This window comes from Topomyia yanbarensis, chromosome 2 (genome assembly GCF_030247195.1).
Source record: "Topomyia yanbarensis strain Yona2022 chromosome 2, ASM3024719v1, whole genome shotgun sequence".
NCBI classification, from domain to species: Eukaryota; Metazoa; Arthropoda; class Insecta; order Diptera; family Culicidae; genus Topomyia; species Topomyia yanbarensis.
Window position 1 is genome coordinate 388,788,292 of NC_080671.1, and position 21,190 is coordinate 388,809,481.

Genomic DNA, 21,190 nt, shown 5'->3' on the forward strand with positions numbered 1-21,190 from the left:
AAACGAGTTCACAATCGTTAGCCGCAGGATGTTGAAAACGTAATAAAGTTATCGAACATAAAAAACAAGCAACGAAAGGGATGAATGAAACGAAAAGAAGTTTCTTAAATGATTTTTGACTAAGAATCAAGAGAGTCTAAAAATTAATCCGAAAATAAGCTCTATTATTTTGTACTAGTTCGAAGTTTTAGTTCAGTAAGAAAAATTATTATGAGATATCTCTTCGGCAATTTAAGGAATAACTCCAACACCAGGCTCGGAAAATCCCAGACATACCACCACGGACCAACAGGTGCACTGTGCGTGCGGTTACCACTGTGTTGATGCGCCTGTGCGTACTCAATTACACCAGTTTATGTATGTATTTATGTGTATGTGTATGGCCTTCTTGTTTCACATTACCCAGCACTTATCTAGCACTAGCAGATGTTACAGGGAGAATCAAGAGCCCATCTATATCAAGCGGGTCGCGCGGGTTCGGCTAGTATCAGTTTAGCAACCATTAACCTCCTGTTGCTCCTCGTGAGTCTCAGAGAGTGTCCCGGTGGCGGTGGTGGCAGCAGCGGAAGGTGCGCACTGGTTGGGTGGGGCAGCGTGGGTGATCCCGGGCGAATTCGGGGAGGGAAGAGCACCTGGGTAATCCAGCCCGTGCATATAAAAGTAAAATATGAGCAGCTCTCGAGCTCAGTCGTGTCTGGAGAATTGTTGGATGATGGTGGTCGCCTCCCCCCCTGGAACAGGAACTGGAATATCTTAAGGACAACCAGTTGATTTGTGTGCCGTTTCCGGTGAGCGAAGCGTGGGGAATGGTTTATCCTCCTGAGCCCTCTCCGCCTGGTACAGGGGTCATAATCTAGAGCACGAAGAAGAAGCAACTGGTAGTGAATGGTGAGAATCCAAGTGGTGAAAAAGTGGATTGTTTCTGCTTTATATATATTCGGTGTGCTGCATGTAGTTATACAGAAAGCGACTGTTGGGATAAATTTTCCGAGATGTGATTGTGACTGTTGGGTTGGGTAGAAGTACTTCCTAAAGGAAAATGATACTTAGTCAAAATGCTGTAACAGCAGCTGACGATGATTACGAAGGCAAAAAGCCCCTAAGTGTTTCTCTAAGCCACGGTACAAGTGAACAGTATCCAGAATTTCTCACGTCTAACTCGGCTGTCGTGATTCTGCAGCGCCCGAGCTCCGAGAAGCATGTGGTAATAGAACAACTGTACATAAGAAAGGGTATTTCTCTGCACTGGCACAGCTTTGGTGATAATTGAGTTATCCGAAGGAAGACCAAGAATAATCGGATCTGCAGTTAATGGCGAAGGGAAGAGTGTTTATTTTTAGAAATTTTCTTCCTTCGTGGCAGGAAATTTTATTTGCATGAAGTGAATATTGGAACTCTCCACAAAGTGACTTGAATCTGTAAAAAAAGTTTATTAATAAATAACGAACGAAACTCGGTGGATTTATATCCACAAAATCTGTACATATACATATATTGAAGGTGAACAAAGAGTCGGTTTTGTGCAAGCAACCGTGATAGGATCCTGGCAGAAGTGAAACCGAAAGTCTAACAGACGTATTATAGGGATACATACCCGTGGAGGGAATCGTCAAGACGACCACCACCCAACGCGAACGTTTCGACGTGATTTTTCTCTACGCTCCTGAACCACCACCTGCCAGTTTGAGACGACATTGAAGACGCATCCGAGCAGCATTACACTGGATCAAAATGTATGTAGATTGAGTTGGAATATTTCGTACATGTTATCTTTATGGTGTTTTTCCACCCTTTTTGGTGCAACAGTTTTGTTTCACCCTATTCCACTGCTTCAGCTGAATTAGCATAATTGGTGTCATTACGTAACAGTTTTGATGGTTCCCTAATTCATAATTGATAAATATGAAATGGATTATGTGTAACCATAATTGAATAATTGATGGAGGTCAGCAAGTCTTATCTGCATAACAGTGTTAGGTTAAGCATCTAACCTTGTCCTATATTTTGACTTATGCTGGCTACACTCAGATCAAAGAAAGGGGATTTTTGTAGCGGTTTTAGTTCTAATTGTACGATGTATTTTCGGTTTTAAATAAATTAGAGTGAGGTTAACGGCAGTAATTTTAAGCTTTATATTTTCATTGTTGTTAATTTAAAACATAATTAAGTGAAAAAAAAACAAGAAATTATTCAGTTTGAAGCTAAATTAACGTAAAAGGGGAAATTTTCCGCAAGAAATGCATTGTGTATTGTATTGAATAACCAAAATATGCGTAAGTATATTTCTTAAGGAGAAATAGTCATATTTTATTTGATTTGGAATTAATTTTTTCTATGTTTTTTCACAAAATTTAGTTTAAAAACTACCATCAGCGCACAGTGGTCCAGAATGCGAATTAAGCAGAAATTTTAACTTTTTGCCAAAATTAAATGACTTAGCCTTACAACATGTTTGGTAAAGTTGTTGTACTTTACAAGGCCCTTCTTTTTGTATAAACCGGTGCTAGGGTGGTTCTAATTTCGCAATATTTAAAATAGAACTTTTTAACGGTTTGAGATAGAGCTATACTGTCTTCGATGAAGTTGTAGAGCAACACAATTTAGACAAATTTGCTAAAAACATGCAAGCTCTATCTTTTATATTTTCCATTGCACAAGAAATTCAAATGTAATCTTTAGGGTGTTCCTTAAAAAAACGGTTTTATTTTTATAACTTTTGAAGTTTTTATTTTACGCTAAAGTACCCTTTGGACAACTTGAAGATTATTTTAGGGCGCATAATTTGCTTTAAAACACCAACTACTTAACTTTTTCGTTTTAAAGTTATAATAACTTTTATATAAAAAATATAACTTTTTCAAAGAGAATTATCTTCGATTTTGGTACTGAACATTAAATACTGTTGCTTTCATATGAAATAGCATGCTTTGTAGTATAGATCACCAAAAAATGGCAAATACGATATTTTTTTATATCTTGCAATATTTATTCAAAAAATAGTTTATTTTTAGTAAAAAGTACATATAACTTTCTAACGAGCGAAGCTAGAGGTTCAATATATTAAGATAAATTGTTCTCCTTCAAAATATCTGAAAGTGTTTCTAAAGTAATCTTAATGGAAAATCAAAACTGCAAAAGTTATACAAAGAAAACACTTATTTTTTTGGTAAATTTCTTGTAAAATGAAAAGTACGTGACATAGAGTTTCAGTGTCTTCGACAAAGTTTTTTAAAATTTCATTTTCTTCTGGAAGACAGCGAAACTCTCTCGAACCATTAAAAAGTTAATTTTCTGATTTAAAAAAATTTAGAACCACCCTGGCCACTATTTAAAATAATGGAAAAGTATTTTTAAGTGCAATATTTTATCATGAAAACGAAACAATATATTGTTCACCGTGAAAGTTATTTAAACATATTACAAAGAGTCAATTCATGAAAAACCAAATTTTTAATATAACTTTTTCAGTTTCATTTTTTCCCACCTATCCTTCAGATGTTTTTCAGAGTTTTATATAAGCATTTAACATAAGATATAAGCATTTAACATTTCAAAAATAGATTTTTTTAAATCAATTTTATGAAATTTAAAAAAAAGTCGTATTCGCCATTTTTTGCTCAATTATAACTCTAATCATAACCTTATTTATAGTTCAAAAAGAATGATCTTTTATTTACCCCAAATGATTGATATTGTTATTCCAAACAACCCCATTTTTGGCGAAAAAGTGCTCATAGTTTTTTAATGACGGCGCCGGTGGTTGAGTGGTAAGCGTGACCGCCACTCATTCCAGTTGGCCTGGGTTCAATTCCAGCCGAGGTCGTTGAGATTTTTCTGAGTTGAAAAAATCTGTGGTCACGTCTTCCTTCGGAAGGGAAGTAAAGCCGTTGGTCCCCGGTCCATGAAATTGGTGGATCGATATCTAGTCCAGGTAGTTGGAATCACCTCTCTGACGTCGGTAAAGAAGAAGTAGATCCAACTTCTATACTCTTACTAACAAAAATATCCTGCTCCCGTGATACTTGTGGAGTAGTATATACGGCCTCTAGCAAAAGCAAGTATCGGCCATTCCTTCCCCTTCCTTCCGCGATCTACATTCGAGCCTGGCCGGCGCCGGTATTGATCAATACTTTAGGATTACCAGGAGTTGCACATTGAAAGATGTTTCGCTACTCCCAAGCATAATTATCTACTGATTCCCTGTGCAACTTCAGCTAGTCCCGATCGATAACGGAGTAGCAGCCAGGGGTGGTCGCACAAGCTCAAGCTCAAGCTCATAAAATGCTCATAACGTTTCAACGGAAATAGTTAGATATATGGTGCCATGAAACAAATTATTCGCCTCGAAACAATCTTAAAGTTGTCTGAAGACTACTTCAGTTTGAAATGAATACAGCAAAAGTGATTGGAATAAAACTGTATTTCGAAGCAACACCCTAAGCTCCGACTTTAAATTTGTTGTAAAATGAAAAGTATGACCGATAGAGCTTACATGTCTTCAGCAAACTTTTCCAAAATTTGTCGTTCTACAACTTCGCTGAAGGTGGTTTGGCTAGAATGATTAAAATGATTAAAAAGTTAATTTTTTGATCTTGGTAAAATTAGATCCACCCTAACTGATGTTTTAACAAAAAGAGGGGCTCATAAACTACGAAAACTTCTCCAAAGAATTAATAAGGCTAAGTTAAACAACTTAGTTCTAGTAAAATCTCAAAATTCCTGCTAAATTTGCATTCTGGACCACTGTGCAGTGAGAACAGCAACATGAAAAAATTGCAGAAATTTTCACTGGCCGAAACAAAGGATTCTTGATGGAGCGAACCTCATAATTCGCAATTAAGGTCCCTGTTAGAGACTACACTATCAATCTCTACTTCCCGGACGGGTACATAGACAAGATACTGCTTCGTACACGACCAAGTGGTATCTTGTTAAATCTCGCATATATCGATGATGTTAAATGGCTTATCTTAATCAGAGTTCGCAAGCAATTGCGTTTAGGAAAAATCAAGGAATATATGAAAACAACTTATTTTCCATCAGCCTCATTTCGAACCTTTCGCCGAATCTGCTCTTCTAAACCTTCATCTTTTGGATGGGGCTAGTCTATCAGTTCGTCTTTTTGTGCCGCGAGGTATTAACTGCCGTCGTTGCAAATAATTGGGCCTACAGCGACTTATTGTAGATTAGATACAAGGCACGCTGTGAAAAATTTGGAGAGAATCATGGAAAGTATTCCTACTGTGGAGAGACTCCGCATGTTCTCTCGACATATACCGCATATAAATTATGTAGGGACAAAATGAAACATCCTTTTAAAGAACACTTCGATAAGAAATGCAAAAGAGCACTACGCCCCCAACAGCGACTAATTTCTACGTTTCCTTGCACACTAATGAGCGAGAGTCTTACCATCCCATTGTGGGAACATCTTCTAATGTGCCTATAAATTTCCGAAAGAGGAAAATCAGTTTTTTCGTCTAAGCTTCCTCGTAAAGGCCTGAGAGTGTCTCTTGAAGGGTGCGAAGTAAGTGGTTCCTGGTCTCGATAATCTTAGAAACTAGCAGGAATTTCTACATGGCACATCAAAAACCCCAAGTGTCTCTATATTTCAGTTCCTGTATTTTCCCCCAGACTTTACACAATGCATTTGCACTACGATTAAAGGTCAAACGGAACGAGTACCCGACGCGAACAACCGTGGACAGTCTCCTACTTCGTGGTGGGCAGAGATTGCTTAGAATTGTACGCGAAAGGGACTTTTGAACGTCGGATCGTGCGAATTTTTCCCACTGAAACGTCGGCCAATTTTTGCCGATGAAACGTTAACGGATTAACGGACGGATCATCAGAGAAACAATGTTTCGTCTGGTGGCTAGGACCTACGTTGTGTATTCGATTCATCCTGTGATTGGAATACATGGAAGGTTCGTCATATGGTGACAGCTATGCATCGCTTTTATGCTAATTATTACAACAGTAGTGGTGAGTGCAATCATACAAGAGGTTGTGCTGCTAACATTCTCCCCACAAAACTAATGGTTTTATATTTACCTATCAACGAACATTCCCACATCGTTACAGTTACGGGAGGCTCTCCGTTTGATGGAGCATGGAAAGCACTCTTTGTATTTCCTGGAGAAAGCATGAGAGTTTTTGAGTGCTTTATCTGAAAAATCATAGCAGATTACCTTAGTTTGAGTTCTTTCGCACTACTCCATTCTGGGTAATGTGAAGGAACTTGAACTTGAAGAACTTGGATTAGAATGAAAATGAGAAGGTGGACATTTAGGCATTAGAAGGTGATATTTATGAAAGATCGCGTAGCTTCAACGAGTTTTTAAATATTTCTTCTCAGAGGACGCTCGAAATTTGGCAAATTTCGTGGAGCGATGGAAGTTTACGAATCTCAAAGGTATCAGCAAACCTTGGTCCAAGAGAACGGCTGATGGTCATGACTTCATTCGGGTGCCTATCTCCGGCGTATTGGGGTGGTGGAGAGCGGTTTCTGCGCTTGTGGTGGTGGTTATCGCGATATTAAACATGTTGTCTGGTCGTGCGTTACTGATACTTTTTGTATGTATCAGGCAACTAGCAGTTGAGAAAATAAATTCGATAAAAATATACTGAAAAAAAAATCAGTTTGGGCAAGGAAAAGTTTTTTTCAAATAACTTTTTATCCTTAAAAGTGCCCAACTTGAATTTTTGACAGTAGGTAGGGAACATAATTACCTATCTTGGAACAAAATTTCATCCAAATAAAAGTTATTTTCTAAATAGACTTTAAATTTTTAAAATCGATTTTTTCCAGTGTAGGAGTCAATGAAGAATTTTTGCAATATTTTTATTAAAAACCTGTTTTAATCCACCTAGCGGTGCAATTGTGCCTTTCTCATTTCTCTAAACTATGGCACGGAGGCTTTTTATGTTCAACATAATTGTGGAAATGTCCATTACATTCTTAGTACACTTTGCACTTATACACAATGGCATGCCAGCCACGAACTTGATGAGCTACGTGTCGACGGTGAAACACTTGAAACAAAAATATCATACTCCATTAGCCTAATCAGCATTAGATCAATGTTATCTGCTTGCTAACTCATTTTGTCATGCGGGGGTGGGTATGTGAGGAGGGCGAAAGTCCCATGAACGAACGACTCCCCAGGTTAAATTGGTGTGCTTTGTGATATAGTGGTGGTTTAAAGATGATGGGGTTGAAAGGGAGGGGTATGAGGGCTGGATGGGGTGGTGGTCTGAAGGGTGATTTAAAGAGATTTTTAAAGGAGGGGAGTGAACAGTAGAGGGGGGTTGTAACCCCTCTCCGTAAACCATCAACTACGCTCCTGTTAAAATCCAGAAACCTTATGCGAGTCGAAAAAAAAAATTTGGCCGGGATTAGGTTGACGTTTTTCAGAGTGATTGCATAACCTTTCTATATGAGAAAGGCAAAAATGTGCCAAAATCCAAAAAAGTGAATCGTCGTCAAATTTTTTTTCGAGTTTGCATCAAATCTCGACGTTTCATGCACCTTGAACACATTTAGCATCAAAAATAAAAATTCTATTTTTAATTTTTCCTATAGTTTATATGAGAAATTTCTGTGTGGCCGCACTCTGAAACCCGTAATTCTGGAACCAGAATTCCGATCGATCCAAAATTTAATAGCAGCCGATGGGAAGGTTGCACCTTTCATTTGAGCCTAAGTTTGGGCAAATCGGTCCAGCCATCTCTGAGAAAAATGAGTGACATTATTTGACACATACGCACATACACACACACATAGACACACACACATACATACACACACACACACACATACAGATTTTTTCCGATCTCGACGAACTGAGTCGAATGGGATATGACACTCGGCCCTCCGGGCCGGGATTAGGTTGACGTTTTTCAGAGTGATTGCATAGCCTTTCTATATGAGAAAGGCAAAAATTGGACTATTTTTGTGAAAATCACTTCAACAACATTTTTTATAGGATTTGTCACTATTGTCATAATAATTAGCATAGAGGTGATGTATAGCTGTCATCATCTAACGAACGTTACAGTGATATGCGCACTACAATGCTTAGTGCGAGCATCTTTGCTGTTAGATAAATTTATGTTATCATTTCGTTTAAATAAAGTATTATTATTTCATCGCAAAATATCAATTGTTTGAGTGTAGATCTATATGAAATGCTGTTGTCACCGAAAAAGAATTCTTGGTTCAGTTTATTCCGATCAACGGTTGAGTAGAATACACAACGTAGAACCTAGCCACCAGATGAAACATTATTTTTCTCGTTAATCCGTCGACAAACCTGTGCCAATAACCGCGTTTTCAGCATTCATTAAGTTTTTCATTTGCATTTCAAACGTTGCATATATTCGAAAAAAATGGCGGACGTTCAAAAAGTCCTTATAGGGCCTTTTAGCGTACAGTTCGGAGTGCTCTCTACCCACCACGAAGACCGTCACCTGCTGATTGCGCCGGATCTCGTTTCGTCTGACCCTTAATCGCAGTGTCGATAATCAAGCCAGTTAAAACCTTGTATGCTTCATCCGGGGGAATTTCTTGTTTTGATTCGATTGTTTCGGATATAGTAGCTGTTCCAAACAATAGGCACATTAATTGAGGTCGAGTACAATGGCCGCGTTGGTGGAGTATATTGAAATTGTCGCGAATATCATGCAGTAGATCCGTTATCAACGCGAAGACAACCCTGTGGCATACCGTGGGAGTTGAAGTCTTCTTGAACCAGCTGAGGTGCGATGTATAGGGGAACAATGTCTGCCTTTGATTCGGACTTGACTACCGACAACTTCAATATCTGGGACCGAGTATTAATTCAGCCCTGGTGAATAATGTTAAAATAGTGGAAGATCTACATCGGAAGTTAATCAAATATTTCGTGTTAAACCTGACAATCATGGCAGTGAAATATTGGAGTTTTTGAGGTCCCATGAGGAAATTTCTGTTATTTTCCGAGACGAGGAGACACCTACTTCGGTTTTGTAATAGCACTAATCAAAGGACACTCTCAGGCCTTTACGAGGCAATTAAGGAGAGGAAATGATTTTCTTTTTTCGGAAATTTATAGGCACATTAGAATATGTCTCTCGTGTTTTTTGAAAAGGACCAATAAGCATACTGTCAAAATTCACTTTGAGAGGAAATTCTGGACAAACCATTAATCGCCGATTATAAATCACAACAGCAGACGAAAGAGAAATTTTTTCTCCTTCATAAAATGTTAACATCCATTCTCGGCGAGCTACGGTTTGTCCGGAATTTTCTCTCAAAGTGAATTTTGACAGCATGCTTATCGGCCGTTTACAAAAACACGCGAGATGTTCCCTCAATGAGATTGTCACCCTTTTGCTCTTTGGTAGATAAGGGAGCGTAGAGATTAGTCGTGGTTTCTGCGTTTCTACATTATGTGGCTGTATGGTCCAATTGTTAGCAAGGACGGCATGCTCCGAGGCACAAAAAGGCGACCAGGTAGACAAGCACCGTTCAAAAGAACAAAGTTTGGAAGAGTAGATCCGGCGTAAGGCTCGTCATGAGACTGACTGAAAATAAGTTCTAATGCTGAACGCATTTGCTGGCAAACAAGGAATTTTCACTGACTGATGTAAAGGGTTCTGAAAGGAGCCAACCCCATATTTCGCAAGTAAGGCCCCTGTTGGAGACTACACCATCAATCTGTACTTCCAAGGCGGGTACGTAGACAAGATGCTTCTTCGTACACGGCCGAGTGTTGTTTAGTTAGTTTACGCGATATATCGATGATGTTAACCCTCTGCTGCCCAAATTTTGGCTATGCTTTAAAAAGCTATTGTAGATTGTTTTTGTAATGAGAAAGCCGAAAAATATATTGGCAGCTCACGAAAGCTACGTTTTTTTTCATTTAATCCTCGTAAATGTCCAACATAGCCATTTTGCGAATCAAGATTTTATTGCTAATAACTTTTATTTCGGCATCGTTCACAACATCATTTCACTGCTGCAGAGGAGTACTACAACCTAGCGATTTCAAAATATTTTTTTTATTTTTTTTCGAAAATTTAAAAAAACGATGAATATTATTTAGCTAAATTACACTGCCATACCCAAAAAAAATCTCGCTTTCCTCAAATTTTCAACTTTCAACGTTTACTGTATTCATCATAGTGATTTCGAAATTCAAACACAATGTATTTGTATGATTAATGGGAATGTTGTGAAGAAGTTTTCATAGTGATGACAAAATGCAATCGTGTTTGGAATAGTCTATAGCGATTTTCCCATAACCCGCCAAAAGACGGGGTTTGGCAGCAGAGGGTTAAATGTGTTATATTCGGCTCGGAAGTAGACCTTCCAGGGGCCTGTTGTATAACATAATTTATATCGAAAAGGATATTTGTCGGCATTATTTTGCCATCGGATAAATATTCAAATCGACTTTCATTGATCCAGAGGGGTTGTCTGTTGTTGGAGATACCTTTCCATTAAATTTTATCGGAGGAAACCGAAAATTAATGCTACGAAACTTGAAACAATAGAGTACTTGGTACTTAGCTGTGGAACTTTTTTAGTATCAGTAGTCAATAAGGGACCACCCAAAAATGACGCAGCATTTTTGAGTGATTTTTAACCCCCCTCCTCACCCATCGTAGCATTTCGTCACAAACCTATAAATACCCCCTGGTAATTACGTAGCTTGACGGTAACCCCCCTCCCCCTTGTCACGGAAAATAAATTAAAAAAAAAACTAAAAAGCGACCTCTATTTCCCTTTAAAAAAGCTACGTAGTAGGACATGACCCCCTACCCCCTGTCGTCACGCATCATCAGAAAATTTAAAACTCCTCCATATAATGCTAGGTCATTTATGGATGGTCCCTTTGTAAAAGTTTTTTTTTGTTTAAAGAAGTTCTTTCCTTAAACCGCTGTTGGCTCCTCCCTTGTGGAGTTAAATTTAATAATGTAAAATTAATAGTCTAACTTTTCCACAAAGTATAACAGCATTATCTTTCATGATACCCCTTCAACAGGTTTCCGTGCACATTTGTATGATATGTATGGTATCATATCGGGATTAGCTCTAATTCCTCGAAGCAAACGATCGCACTTCTTTCCCAAAATGAGCATCAACAAATTAGTCACAAATTATCCAATATCCCATTCCTTGCCGGCATATTCCGCCAAAGCGAACACCAACCCGGTCGTCATCCAACATGCTAACCCACCCTCCAACACCACCTAATGAAATCAAAATGAGCGTCGTCGTTCCACACACATCGTGTATTATAGTCCTCAGCCTGGCGACAAGACACTTTTCTCGGGGTTCATAATTCCACCGAGCACCCGCACCGAGCGTTCGCCAGCAAAGTATCGTTCTGCATTGAGCGTGTGAAAGCGGGAGCAGGTTTGCAGATTTTCCTCTGCAGGACTCCGACCGAACGCGATCAAATTTCCTGCGATTAATTTTTGCGCGTCACTCCATCGGTATGCGATTCAATATGGAACCCCAATTGGTTCCATTTGAGGCATCATCATTGCGACTTTTGATATATTCTTTCGGGCGTGTTTGGCAGTTCGAATCAAATGTCCTGGGGGAAAATTTTGGATTGCTTACTGGAGAGATTCGATTCTCGGTGGGATGATACGAGAACAATAAAAAAGATTTTTTAAGTAGTAACGAGAGCTTTCGAATTGTAGAAACATTTTTGTTGGTTGTATACTTGGACAACTTCTTTTGATCAGCGTGATATAAAAATGAGAGAAAGAATGAAAGGAATGACTTGCCGAAAAATTTCGAATCCGGAACATCGGGATAGGCAGGGTAAAACGCATATCTTGCTTATCTTAAAATTATGCCAAGCACAACTTCACTACAAAAGAATGACATGCTTGTTTTTGGACAGGTTTGCCTTTTTGATTTGATTGGGGTGATGCACTTTAATTAGCAAATCTTTAGATCGAATAATGAAATATCGCTGGAAAATTGTATCATTTTCGGTGTTTTTTGGCACATCTGTTTGATGCCCCGAAAGACAATTAAATTGCTTGGAAGAAACGCTTGGTCTCGCGTGCAGTCTGAGCTGTTGCAATAATGCATTTACCCTCGCACTAGTTATTTTTGCCACATCTCTAATTGAAAGAGAAATCTTTAATGGCTTTTGAACAATTATTGCTTTATGCTATATTTCACCCTAAGGAGGAAAATTTGGTAAAAACCAAAATTTCTCACTAGGGTGAAAATTTGTTGGTAAAACCAGTCTTTGTACAGGAGGGCACAAATCCTTATTTCATACTTAGTTGCGTTTCGGCTTCGCCTCATCAGAAACCGACACTAACCTATTGTCGGAGAACTTCTGCTCGAACGGGACATCACGTTTGATCAGTCGTTCGGTTGAAACACAAAGTGTGTTTTAGTTTTAAGGGATTTGCGTCAAGCCGGCGCTAATCTATTCCGACAATAAGTTAGTGTCGATTTCTGATGAGGCGAAGCCGAAACGCAACTAAGTATGAATTATTGCTTGTTGTTTTTGAATATTTCGTAAACAATACGATGGCGAGTTTAGAGGCAAAGACAGGATACGATTTATTTTTTCGAGTAAAATCTTCGAATCAAAAAACCGATAATATTTCTCTAGGTGGTTCATTTTACCTCATCGTGGAGTTGTAAAATGAGTTTGCTCCCGTATTATACTAATTCCCACGTGATATAGCGAATTTCATGTTAATCACCTTCTACAGACCTATATCAATTTTCGATCATCATAAATGCTATTGTGCATATCCTGAAATTGGAATAAATCAATGTCATGTGTTGGCGAATCCAAGCATCTGTTCTGAGAAATGTTTAACATGTTACATCGATGTCTCGATTCTGGTAATTAGGAGCAGCTGAATAGCAAATCGATATTTGGAAAAAGAGTGGATTAGGATGTTGGTACGTTGATAGTGAAGCAAAAGTTGAGCATCAAATAAAAGGTATTATATCAGTTTTAAACTCTTATGACAAGCCATTTAAAAGACTTTCGCAAATGGTAACTTTCAGTTTTTACGGTATATTTGTTTTTACATTTCTTCTATACAAAATTTAAGGAGTTTGCTAAACTTTTCAAGGATTTTGCCGATGCTCTTACGGGCCGAGTCTTGATATATCAATGGGAATTGATATATACGAGGGTGCAGGATGCTGGAAAATGTCTGTATGTTTATGTCTTTACAGGGTCGTCGAGAGCCGCGGCGGGCCCCAAGGCTAGTACTACTGACGGGCCCTTCTCAACTTACTTATTTGAATCTTAATTAGAGGAATTGTGTACATTCAACTGTTCAAATCTAACTATGTTGCTGTTGCTAAAATTGCTATGGTTTCGAGTTTTTCAATTTGCGGTTACGCGGGTCCCTTTCGGTCTGTTCAAAATGTACGCAATGGTTAAAAACGTTATTAGAGGTACACGGAGCTAATTCGTGTATTCGTACCTCGAATGTGTCATCGCCAAAGGTACTGACTTCTTGTTGCCACATTCAACAATTTTTTTTCGTTTCGCGCAACCAACGCTTCTACTTCGTTAAAAGTCTGAAAAATTGTCAGTACGCTATGTCCAACATAATGAAATTGTAGAGTGTAAATACTGACCATCTTTAGCTCCATTTGTAAATTTGATATTATTTCCACTTCTCCAACAATTGATTTTAGGGACATCTCGGAAAGTAAACAGGAATAAAGTTTGACATACATACTTTCTACTTTGATCGTCACTCATTTTTGTTCACTTTCAACACAGTAGGTTGGAGTACGACATTTTGCTTCTGCGGCTTAGACAAAGCGATACACGATAGCTTTTGTTGTAAGCAAGATGAGAAGGTAGTAGATACAGCTCGTCATTCTTGTTTAAAAATATAAACTCAAAAAGATTTTATATTTATACAAGTTGTCGAGAAAATTTTCTAATCATAGTTTTTATGCAGATTTTTTGTGAGAACTTTGTGAGATGTTAGTGTAGGAGTCGGGTTTGATACGCTGTTGGAATGTGCAGATACTGACAAAAATAAAAACACAGAATGCAGTAATAAGGAATCAGACGCAAGTAAAACAATTGCGAGTACATTGGGCAACCGACTGCTGGTGCTGGTGGCTGAATTGAACTAATTTGATTTCCTTATCTCGCAAATAACAATTAGGTTCTTATAGATATCACAAACATCTTTAGTGAGGCCCAAAATTATTGTTCTATCTTAACTCAATGCATTTTAGGCAAAAAAAATACTTTAACATGCTATAAAAATACAAATATACAATGAACATTTATTTCAATTACCGGTTAATTAAGGTCAGTCTATCTTTTCATCTCGCTTAGAGTCGAAGCTAAAAATCGCTCCGCTATAGATACACGGCAAAAACTAGCCCCACTGGAGCCGAATTGTGCTGCTATTGGGTTTTAGAAAAGTTCTGTAAGACCAACTGTTCGAGAAGTGAAACAATTAATTGCTAAAAGTGCAGAAGGTGCTCAATCTGGCAGGAGCTAATACCCTGCAATTGCATCATATCAAACATTAACCAAGCACATTTATTCGTTCCGCGAAACAACACAACAACGAATGAGGCAACGATAACTACAGCATCCCTGGTTATTTAGACAACGGTTCTAGATAGGTGCCCACTCCTGACATGGTGCTAAAAACATATGTCAACCCGATCAGAACATCATAACAGAAAACTATCAAATTTATATCTCATGTTGATATTTATTTCTCTCTGTGTTATCTTTATGATATACCGATCAGGAATGCAAGAAAATTTATATCAAGATTATATCTTCTGGTGCTATCATTGGATTAATAATATGATATTTATGTACGCATACAACGATAATGTTACAGTAAGTTATATATTATTACACAATTATCTTTGAACACTAACGGTTACACAAATCACAGTCTATTTGCATATACACTGAAGTCTCTTTTTATGCGTCGTAATTCAACTTTTTAAAGTGAATTTTCGAAGGTTTTGATTTGTGTTTTGCACATGGATTTTCAAAATTCCGCGTATTGAGTATGGATAGTTTTAGATGTAAGTGGTCGGAGAACGTGTCAGTAACGTGTTTGATTGACTTACTTGGTTGCAGTTCGATTAAGAGATGACGGGTTTTTTTTTAACATTCCAAACTTATCCAGTTTGTGGGTTTCTAGTTTGCGCATTTTTTAAATTTTTAAACTATCGTGACTTTTTTGTTTAATCCTCCGCATAAAAAGTGTTTGAGTTTACTTGAGTATTATATCTTTTCATTCCCCGTAAGATAAGTTTGATATTTAATGTTTGCACTAACAAGTGATTTGAATGCGTTTTAGATAATCCTTGAAATATCTAAAAACTTCAATGCAAAAATTTTGTTAATTTCCTCCTTAAAATTTAATCAAATTTGGATTTTTGTTTAGTTTAGTTTTATTTACGTGACTTTAAATTGGAATATTCATTCGTCACGTAATCAAATTTGGAAGAAAATGTGTAACAGAAAAAACATGATATATTCAAGAATTCGTCTCATCGAAGATGCATCAACAATTTCTCGAATTTTCTCATATATCTGTTATATTTACAGTTGATAGATATAACTTCTGTGGAAGATTTGCATTTCTAGCAATTTATTAGGTGCGAGATAATTATACTGGTTTGTTTAGTCTTCCCCATATCAAAAATGCCAATAACAAATCCCCAATTGTTGCTTTGAATCTATGCGGAAACCTAAATAAGATTTGTCGTTTTCTCCGTAAAGCAAACGTAAACGTAAAGTAAACGTAAAATATCCGTTCAATGTTGCCATGTCGCATCGACATTATTTCTAAAAACCATGTAAAACACGTTAACGTACAAGGCAAGCGCCAAAGCGCACTATTTAGAATCTAAAAATAGCCCCTCTTTCCTAATCTGAAAAGATATTATAAAGCTATTCAGTCTATCATCATATAGGCAGCTGTATTAGTGAGTAAAACTGAATAAAAACAAAGCGTATGACACCAGGAAAACAAGCAGCACTTAGGCTTGCGCAAAGTTCAATGTGTGCGTTCTGGAAACGTCTTCTACATCTATAATCGTTTTGCCCTTGACGGATGCGTTCAATATTATGCTAACATTAAACATCAGTCGAAAACAACGTCGTTGGTTCATACAGGAAACTTTCCCATCAAACTCGGAATACCCAGGTTCAAAGCGGGGCAATATCGACAAATAATAATCTGCGTGTCATATATTCACTATAAAAATCAGCCAGCAAGTATGCAATCATTTGGCAATGCTATAAAAGCTTTTGCTGCATGAAGCTTTTTGCTCCCAAGCAAAAAGCGCCCTAATGTATGCTTTATTTTTCTCGTATTCTATTTTTAGACGTGCACGCTAAAATCGTTGATATTATACAATAAGTAATACACGCTATGTTGGGTTTAATTATGCTATCTCAAGTTGTTATGATCGTGTTATATTGCTATCAACGTTTGTTATAAATGTGATATTCGTAGAGAATTTTTTGTTAGAATTTTTGTTATTTTAACACCTAACGGTTTCTACTTTATAACAAAATTTGATAGGATTTTTTTCGTAACAAAATATCAGAATGAGTTATAATTGTGTTATTTCCTTCTGATCGGGAAGATATTGGATTTCTTAACTTTCAGGAACATTTTCCCGGGTGCTCTCAACTCATTTCCTGTGGTGAGAATGCTTGTGAACAAACAAATTCCTGTTTTCATAAATATTTTATGCAGATCATCATGTAACGTATCGTCAGACAACCACTGGCGGCTCCAGGGAGGGGCACGCAGAGGCACGTGCCCCCCCCCACTATTCGACCAGAAGCTATTTTGGTAAAAAGATATGTGTATTTCCCTACTTCAATATGTTAATACTCTAGAAGTGATCAACAAGACGATCATTTTTTTTTGTTATACTTCATTTAACCAAGTAAAAACAAATTAATTAAATTTGGTAACAAAGGCAATTTTGAATTTGTGCAAGCAATAAGCAAAGTATTAGGATTGTGGTACCAGTAATACCGGCATCGAAAATACGGAGAATAATAAGTAGGTACCGGTATATTCGGAACTGTTGAAAAAAATATTTTTATTTTATATATTTAAAGTAGAGCTCAAACTTGACGAGAATCAAAATGCAATCGCCTTCAGACATATATCCGGTAATAACGGGAGTCAAATGGCACACTCAGCAGTAGATCTACCTTTACCAGATCACTTGAAAAGTACATTCATTTTTTTATTTTGTAGCACCGTGTTATTATTACCTAATGCTGCGAATAAAAGGCTAGATCATTTAGGCATGGGACTTTTTTCAAATTCGTGTATTTTTTACCCTTTACCAATAAACTATCTAAGATTGGAATATAAATAATTAGAGCTTATCTCATGGGAATAACTGAAACAATTAATCCGTTTTTTTTAAATATGCATACATTTTACAATGCCATCAGTCAGTGCACACCTTCTTTTAGACACTGCCTCGGCTAACAGACTCCATCCATCTGTCCGATGTCGCTGGATTTTTCTATTGGACGGAACTGGTAACAATTTTGCGGATACCGCTAGTTTAAGATGAAATGACTCCTATGCTTTTGAACAATTGTAGCACTCAACCCGTGCGCACTGGAAGGGTTTTGAGGGCTCAGACCCATCCCACGAGGATTTAGAATAATTACCTTTAAAAATCTCTTAACAGCAAACAATATTACGAGCCGTTTGAATCATAAAATGTCATTTGAGTTTATACACTCTAGAAACAAGCCGTTGAAGAAATCAAGGAAAAATATTACCAGGGTGGCTGGAAAGGGATGTAAGTCAAACTGATCGGCATCTCCGAATCGGTTCCTGTTTCGACAAGTTGCGATAATATCAATAGTTTTGAGTAGACACAGCAAATGTCGGGAAATAAGGAAAAACACGAACGAGCCACATGAAGTCGTAGAAGATCGGGTTACCGTTGTCAAGAGAAATTTCACTGCCGATGATATCTCCGTCGCAGTTGTTGAGAGCTATATGGCTCACGAAAATGGGCATCGATATCGAGAGAAATTCCGACGCCGTAGAATTCTCAGCGCCAGCTAGCATATAAATAGGTACGAGTAGCACCAAGAAGAATTAGAAAAAGTAGCAATGAACGATAAAATAAAAAGAGCAGGAGCACAAACCATCCTGAAGTAACACCTAACGATGGATCCGGGGGATGCGGATTAGGGTAAACAAGAGGTTTAGGTTTAGTTGGCAGGCTGAACTACTACAAACTACTGCAGTAAAAATTCGATACTACCACAAGCTAGCGGGCAGCAATGTTTGTTGAAGAATCCTTCTTGATGACATACATTGACTCACTTTGTTGAGCTGCATCGATTGGTACACAAGACTCGGCCCTCCATGGCTAGGAAATAATCTTCAGAGTTCAAGAATTTCTGTACCTTTCTTGTTTTTTAATTCGTTTATTTGGTACAGCTGAAGGCGTTAGCTTCACGGAGCCGTAGGTCTTTCGTACCTTTCTTTTATAAGAAACTTAAAAATATCAAAACCCTACCTTCCCTTGAGCATTTCCGGCGCATGGGCCTGGTAGCCCGTCCTGTTATGGCAGCTGACTAGATTTGGTCGACACGTAACTGGACCATCATAAAAATTAATGAAGCGTAAAACCCGTTTATTGGAGCACTCCCTTTTTTTACGAAAGGTACAGATCCCTCGCCAAATCTTTTGTTTTCGTGAACTTACCCACGAAAACAAACTTGTATCTCCTAGAAACCTTGCCGTGAGCAGGAACCTTGTTTGAACCCCGCTTTGTTTGTAATTTCCATAGACTTCATCGTCGATTTTCGAGATCAGGTTTGATTTTCCGAATGACCTTCAACCACAGTTGACAAGAATGGATGGCAGTAGTGAGGGTTTCCTTGTACTTCTAATAACTCGAGCCACAGTACTTTCAGGATAATCTAAGTTTCGGAGTAACGCTTGAGGTTTTTCGAGCAACTATTCACAGTTATTTTTGTTTTCTCCTCCTACATGAGGAATAACTCGGTACCATGTTAGTTTAAAACTGAGAAATAAATAGCCAAGCAAATGTGTAAACAAACAATAAAAGGCTTTTAAAAGCTTTGCGAGATGAGTACAAAAATTCTAATTTCTCGCGTATCTGCATTCCGTTGAACGAGGAATCTGCCCAAAATCAATGGAATTCCAAGGCTACTAATTTAAAGTGACTCGAATTTGTTTGCCAAATAATAGATAGGTCTTGTCCCTTTTTATTAGTTAAACAGTATATAAGGATTCATACACGGAAGCAATATAGTAACATAACTGTACAGTGTACACACTGTTATTTGGAAATTCAGAAATTTATATTTGATATTGAGCGTATTTGAGTGGAATCTGATAACAAATTGAAAACTAAACTTGATGTTGTGAACGGCTAAAAGATCAAAATCGAGAGCAAGGAATTGTTCTTTGTCATTAAACAGATCTGCTATCAGTGCACTGTGAGAGCAAATATTTGAAAAACTGTTGAGATATTTCGATGATAACAAAATAAGTACTCAATTTAATTGTTTTCCCAAGAAAATGAAAAAAAAAAATTCTTTTGGAAAACGCAGAGCGTAAAAGTACAAAAAAACATTAACATATTTCTGAATATTTTCTAGATGTGAAAATTAAGCTTAGGCTTATGAATGTCACCTTACTTCACCTATCCAACAATGCTTATCCAATGCAGAACAACTTAAAATATGACAGTTTAGAGGCACAGTTATATGAGCTATCAACGCTTACCCCTTTAAACCAAATAAAAAATACACGTCATAATTTGGAGATGTTGAATCCGTTTCACCTGATACTTGAAGAAACTTTTTCCTGAATATGGCTGCGGTAAGAGGGCGGGTACAAAGATCTATCCACTTTTGACTATACAATTCAAACACAACGGAACTATAATTGAACAAGCCACGCTATGCATCCATGATGGGCAGATTCCTATGTGCAAGTACTGTAATTAAAACGGGACATAATGTAAAAATTTTAAGCGGAAGATAGTCAGGTGAATACATCACAACCATTTGCCAACACATCTGTGGCAAATCAATCCAACTACAATCACCAGGTTGCCAAATTTGTGGCAACTGTTCAACTGAAAACACAGCATCAAGCACCCCAACATCAACAGCCAGCGCCTTCAGCGCGGCTTTTGTGACCTGTAAGTGCAAAAGGCAACGAAAAAATCTGATCGTGAGCACGAACGCGGCATTACCGATTAGAGATGGACAGAATAGTTCTGTAAAAAGAACTAGATCACATGAACCATTTTCCCGTTCAGTTGAATTTTTAATTGTACATAGCGAATGATTGTCGAAAGTCAGATCTGGAAAGGCCGGAAGACATATGCAGTATAATTTTGGAGCGAAAACTCTCTTTGAGCGTTTGCCTACCGAACGGTAGGCCAGCTCATTGTCATTCGTTCGCCTTAAAATTAATCCCTTGAATTTGGCGATCTGCTCCAGGCGAACTGGCCAATTCATTTCTAAGCAAATTAAATAATTACTACTGTGCTTTGGATAGGAACTCCCGTTCACTCTTTCTATTTGAAGAACCAGTTCTCCTGAACCGCTGGCGAACAGATTTTCCATAAGAGAAATATAAAGAGAAAAGTAAATGAACCTCATGATGCAGCAGGCGACAAGACAAGTGTTTCCCCGTCGCAAATGAAGCTATAGTAAGCATAGCACGTACTAAATCCGACGAACATTCAATAATATTAGGTTTTGTTTTTAGTTACATTTTGTAAATATATAAAAGACCCTCGGCTTCGTTAAGTCACCGTATCGACTAAATGAATTATAATAAATAGTTATTTCATTCAAGGATGGTGTTTGATTCACTAGTCGCCAATCCCTAAATATCAACTGTTTTAAGAAATTATTCTAAAACACGATGTTTCTAAATGTATTTATTTTTTAAATGGTCTATAAATAATATTTTGTCAGAAAGGCGTGCCCCTCCTTTGTCAGCCAGCTGGAGCCGCCTATGCAGACAACACTGGCTATGCACACATGGCAGATTGCTATGCGCAAATTCTGTAAAAAGACACTGCACCACGGAAAACATTGCACAGAAGTAGCTTTAAAAAGTCCGCCTACTATAATCGTAAACAGTAGATCGTATGGCA

At 37.7% G+C, this 21,190-nt stretch overlaps 1 protein-coding gene across 1 annotated transcript in view; it reads left to right on the plus strand.

Annotated features, from left to right (window-relative positions):
* The first annotated feature begins 700 nt into the window (after positions 1–700).
* The window catches only part of LOC131684765 (uncharacterized), a 713,337-nt gene continuing 692,847 nt past the window's right edge, over positions 701–21,190 (plus strand). The window contains exon 1 of the mRNA XM_058967900.1: positions 701–1,733. The gene's annotated coding sequence lies outside the window, so the exon portion shown is untranslated. The remainder of the gene's footprint in view (positions 1,734–21,190) is intronic.